The sequence below is a fragment of the Balearica regulorum genome, chromosome 1 (assembly GCF_011004875.1).
Source record: "Balearica regulorum gibbericeps isolate bBalReg1 chromosome 1, bBalReg1.pri, whole genome shotgun sequence".
NCBI lineage: Eukaryota > Metazoa > Chordata > Aves > Gruiformes > Gruidae > Balearica > Balearica regulorum.
This window is the reverse complement of record NC_046184.1, coordinates 121,107,608-121,116,073: the sequence shown is the minus strand read 5'-3', so window position 1 is coordinate 121,116,073 and position 8,466 is coordinate 121,107,608.

Here is an 8,466-nt window from a genome sequence, read left to right as displayed (position 1 = left end):
GAATGACTCTGAGGTTTTTTTAATGGCAGTTCAAGTTGAAAGTGTATTAGACTTTAGACTGTGAGAAATTTCTGTTGGCTGCAGAAGACCTCTCACTTTCAATGTGTGGACTGCAAGGCTCTGCACTTTTCTTCTGTCTCCAGAGAGCTGCTGGTATGGCAGGACTGTCGGAGAGCCAGCCCACGGTCTGCTTCTCGTGGCTGGCTTTAGTACAGCCCTGGTGTTTCTGTGCAGGGTAGGAAGGGAAGGCTGTAGAGCTGAGGCTCAGATGCCACTGCTGAAGTTCCTACAGCAACAGGTGCCTGTGTGGTCAAGTGGATAGATATTTCTGAATAAATAAATGCAAGGAATATGGGCCAGCCTCTGTTTCTGTGAGAAGGCAGTGTCTTTTGGAAATTATAGTGAAGCCATAAGGTTAAAAGGTACATGAAGTAAAGTGAGGTGTGTGGGTGGTGGTCTGTGGGTAAGGAGCAGCTGGGAAAAACCAAAGGGGCTGGCTATGTTACTTCAGAGCCGTGTATTTGTGCTGTCACTCAGTGTCTTGGTTGATTGCTCAAGTTAAACCACGATGAAGGTGGTTTACATCTGCTAAACAAGTGAGTTGGGTTTTTTTGGTCCCTATTTCCTGACACCATCAGTCCTTGCTCAGCCCCCTCCAAGTAGCTTAGGATCCTATTGGCCAGTCTCATCGGGATGTTATCCCAGCTCAGAGACCTGGGGAAAGGCTGGTGGGTGGAGAGGGGCGGGGGGGCTTCCTCTACCTGCTAGGGACAGGCCTGCGGGTGTGTGGCATGAACTCCTTGCTGGTTTACTTGCCTGCATGTCAGGTTTTCTTACAGGGGCACGGATGAGGCTTTGGGCAGCATGGTCTAGTGGAGGGTGTCCCTGCCCACGGCAGGGGGGTTGGAACTAGATGATCTTTAAGGTCCCTTCCAACCCAAACCATTCTATGATTCATCTACCTCCTCACACACACGAGTGCTTTATCCTCAGCTTTATCTTCTTACTCCTGATCCAGTCTGCTCTCCAGCAGCATGGAGTGTCTGACACAGCAGGCAAACAATACACGAAACTTTCTTTACCTTATACATCCTTTTCATGTAACAGTTGAAATGCTGTCGCTGCTGGCAGCAATTGCAGATCATTGCCTTACCTTTACCTTTTGAAAGGATCCCAATTGTGTATCAGACTGCACTGAAGGCCGACGTTGCTCCCAGGCTCACCCGTGTAAGGAAAGAGCAGTTCAGCAGAAAGGCCAAAGGCTAACCAGGCACAGAGAACAGCAGGCAGCACGCGGGATCAAGTTCCACCTGCCAGCAGGCTAAAGACGTGCCTGCCCCAGCCATGGCCTCTGCTCCGACCTGCTGCTCCTCCTGCCGCCGGGCTGCGGCCGCAGTCCTGAGCAGGGAGCTGAACTGGTTAAAAAAATACCCTAGTGAGGTAGAGCAGGAGTGGTTTTAGCCAGCACAGCTGTTGAGGGAAACATCCAGGGCTCCTTGGCATGACCCAGGGTACCCCGTTGGCAGCAGCCCCCGTGTTCGAGCATTGCGCGCACCCTGTTGTTCTTGCAGGAGGCACCAAGGCCTTTCCTGCTGTCTGAGGCGCTGCCTAATGGCACCGCTAGGACTGAACCAGTCCCAGCTGCGGCGGTGCCCATCCTCATGGATCACCGACGCAGGGAAAATTACTGGGTACAATCTGCTGTACTGGCTCTGGAGATAAACAGAGGACTTCAGTCCAGAAAGGTACCTTACAAAAGCAATAAATTCCCTTTGGGGAAGGAAAAAAAAAAAAAAAAGCAAACCAACCACCAAATGCCACCAACCCATACATGTGCTGCTGATGGAAGTGCTGCTACCTTTTGCCACTGCAAGGTAAAGGCAGACGTTTTTGAGCTTTGCTCACGAAATATTCCTGAAGGCGTTCTTTATCTATACGGGCTTATTGGAAGTGAAGCTTTGGAGAGGGAAGTGGCTGCATGCAGGTGTGCAGAGGCATAGCCCCTGCCAGGGCACAAGGAGCCTGCTCTGCACCAGGGTGCTTGCCCCGCTTGCCGTGGGGTTAAACACACACAGCAGGGATGCTCTGTGTTGGTGTGGGTCCCACAGAGCCCGGGCTCTCTGCCTAAGCTGTGCTGCAGCCATGCTCATGCCCAGCCTTGCACCCAGCCACCCATGCTGCCATTTTGCCTGCCAGGGCCCCAGCTTAGCCCCACAGCTGCCCTGGCTCTGCACAGCTCACTGTATTGCAAACCACATCCAGCTAAAATGCAGCTTTCCCCCCACTTTTCCCCAGAAAAGTCAGTTTTCTGGTTTGTTTTTCTAGGCATCCATAATGGAAAGGGCAACATATGATAGGAATGGCTGGAAAGGGGGTGGGAGGGAGGACTGCAGGCAAGGGCTGCTCAGCTGGGTATGGCTGCTGCATCAGACAGTGGCTCCTGCAAAGCAGGACCGTCCCCGTACCTTCCTCAAGGCTGGGGGATAGGACAGAGGAGAGCCATGTGTCACGGCTATGTCCAACCACTGCTTTGTTCGGTGCCGAATGCCAAGAGTCACCCTGCGGCTGGAGTTCTGGAGAATGGAGAACGAGGGGAGAGCCTACAGGATCTGACCCATGGTGTGGCCAACTCACCTGCCACCACCTGTGCACTCCTGCCTTAGGCTTAAGAAAAAATCTCCCCCTATTTAGGGGAAAAGCCAAGTGCTGTTTGCACTGCAGGTTACACTACTCTTTCAGGAGCTAAACATATGCTATAACTTCTTCAAACAAATGCACCTTCTTTCTTCACACTTGTCAACTCTCAAGGCTTTGAAAAATCACTGCCTCTTCTAGCGGTAACCAGCTGGATATGTATGTCCAAACAGACAAGGCAAGTGGCCTGCATGTACTGACTGCTCCTATGTTCCCTGCATAGCATGGTATGCAGTATACAGATACTTCACGTCCATGGGGAAACCGGAGTGAAGGCGATGTATTGATTCACAGTGAGACCTCTGCCTTTCGGACCCATCAGGATACGCTGAATGTGCTGATCAGCCCCATGGGGCAAGCGCAGTGGGTCTGACCTGCAAAGGGTGGGAAACCGAGCGTGTTTGGAACTGCTTGTGCCTTGGGTTCCTTCCAGTGTCCTCCTAAGAAAACCTAGCAGGTCTGCTCTTCCCCGCCTGTCTCTGGAGCATGGGTCTCCCTACAGCCACCAGCAGCAGAAGGAGGCACAGCAGATGCATTGAAAACAGGCACGGGTTGTACAAGCAAGTGCTGACCTCTCCTGAAACAGGTGAGTGTGAATGGCTTCTTCGACACAGAAACAAAACTATGTTTTCTAACCCATTTCTGCCTTGGACTGTGACAGGCTTGGGCTAGAGCAGCTTACACCAAGTACCTCGGTCCCTCATACAGATCCCTGCCGAAGTGAGGCTAGTCACGAAACGTGGCATTGCTCAGAAGTGTCAGTGGGGTCTAGCCACAGGCTATTAAGTTATTTATCTGGTTTTGGTAAAACTTAAATTATGGGGAGAAGGGCTTCATAAAATCCATATTTTTGACAGATGGCACATGTCATGTTTCAGCTGGAATAGTTTTGCACTAAAATAATGCTTTTACACCTGTTGAACAGGTGAAAAATACGTTTAACAGCAAGTAACATCCTCCTTTTTCCCCAGTTTACCCACATAATTCAGATAGCGGGTATTGTCACCAGTATTCCAACTCACAGCCCCACTCAGCTTGACGAGCAGCAGTTCTGACTCCATGTCCTCACAGCAAAATGGCTTCCTCTGATGGCCAAGGATAAGCCAAGAGCCAAGGAAAGCCTGTTCTGCCCTGAATTATCTGCTGCGCCTTCCCAGAACATTGCTAACCCTTCTTCTCCTGACATCTTATCAAGCCCTACCATGGAGCTTCAATTCCTTTGACAAAGCCATTTTGATCATTAAATTACATGGGAGGGGAAAACGTGGATTTCTTCTTGCATGGTACAGGAAAATCAGGAACATTTTAAAACCAGATTTTCTCCTCTAGGAGAAAAATTTACAGGGGACGTGGCTCTGTGGTCATGAAAGATCTCTCCTTCCAAGCGCTCAGAAGTAAAACATGAGTGCTGCGTCCCTTCTGACTATGAAACTACCTCTGTAAAGACTTTTTGATGATGCGTTAAAAGCTCTCCCTGTGCAAGGGTCATGAACTCTCCCATCATACCTTCTTGTGACAGCCAGAAGCCATCCCAGTGCTCTTGGCCACCTCGGTCACTCCCTGTGCCTCCCTTTCTTTTTATGGCTGGCTGGCTGGTTCTCTCCAGTTGCTGCTTCCCGGCCCGAGGACGCTGCCGTTTAGTCAGTGGGATCCTGCAAGGTAAAAGTTGCAAGGCAGCTGTTCAGATAAAGGACAGGGTGGTGTAAGGCTGCTGTGGAATAAACAGCTGTGTGATGTGCTTTCGTGCTTTTTGTCAACTTAGTAACACTTAAACACCGCGGGACGGCAAGGTAAGTTTAGGTACCCACGCGCCATGTTTTGATTTTGTGCACAGGCTGTGAAGTGCCTGGCGTGTCTGTGCGGAGTGGAAGCACGACAAGGGTGCTGGTGCAGACCCCAGCCAGCCCCCCATGAACCAGCTTCTCCTCTGCCCTTAACCCAGGCACAGAGAAAGCAGGAAAACCTATGTCAAAACGCCTGCTGTCCTCACCTGCCGAGGGCAAAACCGGCTGCGTGTGTGCCCCTATTGCTGGTGATGCCGAACAGAGTCAGACTGCGTAGCAGCTCTGGGGTTGGGCATGGTGGGCAAATTACTTGAGCATTTTGATCAAATTTAGCTAACAACTTTTACCTTCCCCCCCAAAAAGGGCAATTTTTTCAAAGTCCCCAAACTTACCATTTAGACCTTTTCTGGAGAAAATATTTAATTTAAAAAAAAAAAAATCCTTAAACCAATTATTTTATTTAAAATTATCTTCTGTCCCTCCAAATGCCCATCCATATCTCTATTTCATGTTAGACTGAAAAGATCTCAATTACTTGTGGCTTTGTCACTGAAGGAAAGAATCTTATTTTTTACTGTGTCTTCACTTGGGGCAGGCGCTGCTTAAAGAGGTGGCCGAGAAGGGGAGCCTGGGTTATTCTGTAACTGCAATGCCCAGAAAACACAATTCTTGTCAGGGTTAGGGTTATTTGCAGCCTCTTTGCAAGAGACCTGCATGCTCTGCGTCACATCAGATAGCCCACAAGATTTTTCTACAACAGATTACCTCTGGCAATGTTTTCCAGAGAGTTCATTTATTGCAAAAAGACCAAAGGTAATGTCATTCCTGTGCTAATACCTACAACGGTCAGGTCTTCAAAAGGTTTAATTCCAAAATAAGCATTCCAATAAGCCTTATTCTCATCTGATCATCTAAATAGCCATGAAGTTTCCTTCATGACTGTGTTTTGGAAGAGCACAGCCCCCGCCTGAGTCTGGTGGCTCTGCGCACTGCCCCGGTTGTGGGAAGGAACGGGGAAAGGAGGGACCGAAATTCCCATGCGTTCTTCCTCTTCCAGTAAATCTGCACCCAGATAACTTCCCAATCACCCTGCCAGCATTAGGGAATCACCGCGGAGCAGAAGCTGTTCGCTGCTTTCGGCTGATTTAATAGTAAAGCAGTTGTACGAGGAGTGGGAGCTAGCATGAGAAAAGAGAGGTTTAGGGCTGGAGGTGGTGCAGAGACTAACCCTAGGTTCCCAGAGGACACAGTCCATATCAGACCTAATGAAATATGTCATTTCTGTCACTGCTTATGCCTGATTCAGCAAGGCATATGCTGACACAGATGAGCCAGGCTTAAGCAGCAGGTTAAGTATGAGACACGAAATCAGATGAGAAACTGAATTCTAAAGCCACCACAAAATTGCTGGGGGATGGGTTGAGAGCACTTCTGAAGATAAGGATGAATTAAAACGTACAATAAATCGCTTATCTTTTTTTATACCCCAATCCTTTATGCTTGGAGAGCAATCAGGTGCTGGGCATAATTAGGCGTGGGGCAGGACCCAATCAGCGTCCCTCTGCAGAGCGCTTACCGCTGCTCATTGGTGTCCCCTGCCACCGGGCACATATAAGCTCAGCGCCGGAGCACGGCGAAGGCACTCGGCGCACACACTGAAGGTGGTAAGTATTGCTGATCTAATACCGAACACGCTGCTTTTCTAACGGCAGACTGCATGGGAGCCGTGCCTACTAACCAGGTAACTTTGTCGTCGTGGAGAGGCTTTAAAGAGGAGGAATCTGGTAGCCCCTGCTCCTGAGCCTGTTCAAAGGTTGACGCTCATCCAGGGAGTGTCTGCGCTTTCAGCAAGATCTGAATAAATCTGAAAATCAGGGAGGTTCTGGCTTTATGCTACAAGGTCAGTCAGGCAGTGGAGTGGGTTGTCTGGAGAGCTTGTGCAGGCTCCATCCTTGGAGGTTTTCAAGGCCCAAGAGGACAGAGCCCTGAGCAACCTGGGCTGAACTTAGTGCTGGCCCAACTTTGGGCCTCTTCCAGCCTGGGTCACTCCGTCATCCTGTTAAACTGATGTTGTATTTGTCTCGCTCAGTGACAGCAATAGCATTTCTTTAAAATAGAGCAAGAAAATGGCATTTTGCTTTGAATGAGGCAAGTTAGCAGGTAACTCTCTCTGCTCTGCTGAGTTCATCTTATTTTCTCTCAGTCTACTGAATGAGTGTCTTGATTTTCGTCCTTTTGAAGTTATCAGTGCAGTCTGATAACTTAATTATTGCAATCTCCTATCTGCAAGGTACTCTATAAACATTAGCCTATGCTCTTTGTCATATATTTTCAGTAAGTGCCCGGTCTCTTGGCTCACGTCCCAGCTCCAGTGGATATTTCCATTATCCTTTGTCCTCGTGCCGTCTCAAGCTTCTCTATTTAGCAGAGAGTAACGGGGCCGCTACAGGACACCTACGATAGCTGAGATGTATTTGACAGTTGATCAGATGAGAGCTGAAGCTTCAGGTAGGGGTTGGGAGCAGTATTGGGACATAGGCAAAAGTTTCGGTAATCAAGAGAGGACATATCTTGGCTTTGTGTTATAAGGTGACTTGAAACTGTGCTGGAGGCAGCATGGGGAGATGTTTGCACTGGGCATTGTCTCTCTCAGTCATCCCTGGCTGCAGTCAGACTTTCTGCAGTGGCCCCATGCCCCTTGCTGCCCACGCTTCCCACCCAGCCTGCATGGTCACAGGGTGTGACTGCTGAGACCGTCAGCAGGGGAGCAGCTCGTTGGTGTCACATCAAAGTCTCCAAAAGAGATGGGAAGGCCAGATTCTTCCCATTCTTTGGTACTGTTTCGGGTCATCAGCCGTCTTGCATAGATATTATTTGGGTTCCTACACTTCAGGCAGTTTTTTAAGTTACCTTCAAAGACACAAGTGGTTTTGGACATAACTTAAATATGAATCCAGACCTAGGACACAGTGATGCAGAGATGGATCCAGATGTCTGGATACAGACATCTGTGCAGTCCTGCAGCACCATGCCAGGAATTAACCAACTCTTGAGGAGATACATGAGAAATCCTCCAGCAGAGAGGAATGAAGGTGTTGACCTAGTCAAGGGCCAGGTGGTGGTGTTTCTTTGTTCTCCGAGCGTCTAGAAAATATGTCTGTATCCACTTTCAGTGAGCGAACAAATGAAAACCCCGTTCTTGCCTTTTTTTTATATCAGATGTTAAGGGAACTGAACACAATGAGCAGAGCACAACCTTATTTTAGAATGTGGAAAGCCAGTAATGCTCTTCCTTCCACGAAGTCTTGCTGCACCACCCACCTCAGCACAGCACGCTGCCTCCAACCCTTGGCTTTAGGGCTGGGTTGGCTGCTGCTGGCGGGGGCGACACTGGGGTCTGTGGTACTTCTTGGCCATGGCAAGGGAGGTGCTTGGATGCTGCTGTTCCCAGGTGGGTGCCCAAGGGTGTCGGGGTGCTCCTGGAGCCCCAGGGAGGTCACCCACCTTCACCCAGGGCTTGGCAGGCTGGACACGTGATGTTGGCTCCCCACATGCTCAGCTGAAACGTGAAGCGGCTCTGGAGACGCTGCCCTAAAGTGGGGGTGCAAACCCCTGTCTGGAGAGTGGCCAGTGGCGCCGAGCCCTCTTCGGTTATCCCCGCAGCTCGATGTCGCTCCTGCAGCTCCGCTGAGCTGCCCCGTGGGGAAAGATGGGCAGCTGGGGCTGGAGGGGAGAGGGGGCTTGCGCAGGGCCCCCCAGACAATGCCGGCCTCCCTTGGGGCCAGCAGCCACTGGGACCGGGAGCCACATGCCAGCAAAGAGGGAAAAGACCACAAAAGCATCCCTAATAATTTCAGACTCCTGCCTCTCCTCTCTTTCCACCTCATGGCAGAATGTTTTTTTCTGGCATCACCGAAAAAAAAAAAAAAAGAAAAAAAACCACCTCATAAAACTTAGTCTGCCAACATTTTGGTTGGTAACTGATGAC